The following is a 1,009-nucleotide window of genomic DNA, read 5'->3' as shown; positions in this document are numbered from 1 at the left end:
CATGGAGGCAGGTGCTACAGCAAGTGCCCTGAGTAAGTTTCCTCCTTCTTGCTTCCTGCTCTTGTTCGTTCTCCTACAGGACTTTGGGGCAATCCCTTCCCATTCACCCGAAATCTCTCCCTGAGACGAGATGGATCAGAGGACCCACATAAATGTCCTGTGATGATTGTCTGACACTGCCATTGCCCACAGCAGCAGAACCACGTAAGCCAGATGCCCTCTTCTCCCATGACTAATACGTGTGTTTTTCCTTTTGTGAAAATATGTTATTTTCCCCATCTTGTATTCATGATCTAGTATTGTCAGCTTTTTTTCTTCATCACAAAAGTAAGGCTGTGATATGAACCTCTTCTGAAGGTTTAAAGTAGGTAAGGGATGGATTATAAATAATAAATAGATAGCAATACCTAGTTAATCACTTATTGATTCCTCATGGTTTCCTCCGTCCCCTGATTTATAATTCCTTTACTCTTCCTACCAACAGTCCCTCCTCTAGGATTTTCCTAAAAGGGAAGTGGGCACAGAAGATGGAAAAGTACACTAGGAAACTCTCAGCACCATGCAACAGGAATGCCAAATAAAATGACGGGGACAACAAGAGCGTTTATTATCTCACACAACGAAAAGTTTGGAAATGCAATATTGGCTCCTTCCATGGAGAACGAGGTGGTTAACAAGCCCCGTCTTTCCATGTTGCACGTGCACCGCGCTTAGCCGTCCTGTGCGGCTGGCTCCTCTCCTGGGCCCGTGCCGTCTGCCTCGGCTCTGAACACGACCCCCCGCGCCGCCACCCCAGAGGCAGAAGAGGGATGTTACTCCTTGTTTCTTTCCTTTTTTAAGAGGAAAGAAAATGTCCTCATACTTCCCTCCAATCTCCTTGGCCCGAATGCATCGCTTACGCATTTCTAAACCAGCCTCTGGCAGGGAGAATGGAAGTGTAAGGGCTGGTTTAGGCTGAACAAGATTCACCCCGATCTCTGTCCAAGGGGAGGGTGTTTAAAAAAAAAAA

General features: G+C 46.5%; 1 protein-coding gene across 1 annotated transcript in view; it reads left to right on the top strand.

The window, feature by feature from the left end:
• The window catches only part of LOC103605618 (proprotein convertase subtilisin/kexin type 5-like), a gene marked incomplete at its 5' end in the record, with an annotated part of 106,289 nt that overhangs the window by 70,357 nt on the left and 34,923 nt on the right, over positions 1-1,009 (top strand). The gene's annotated exons all lie outside the window — the stretch shown is intronic.

Source organism: Galeopterus variegatus, unplaced genomic scaffold (assembly GCF_000696425.1).
Source record: "Galeopterus variegatus unplaced genomic scaffold, G_variegatus-3.0.2 Scaffold5941, whole genome shotgun sequence".
Classification (NCBI taxonomy): domain Eukaryota; kingdom Metazoa; phylum Chordata; class Mammalia; order Dermoptera; family Cynocephalidae; genus Galeopterus; species Galeopterus variegatus.
Note: the sequence above shows the minus strand (reverse complement) of the source record. Positions and strands in the feature narration are given on the sequence as shown.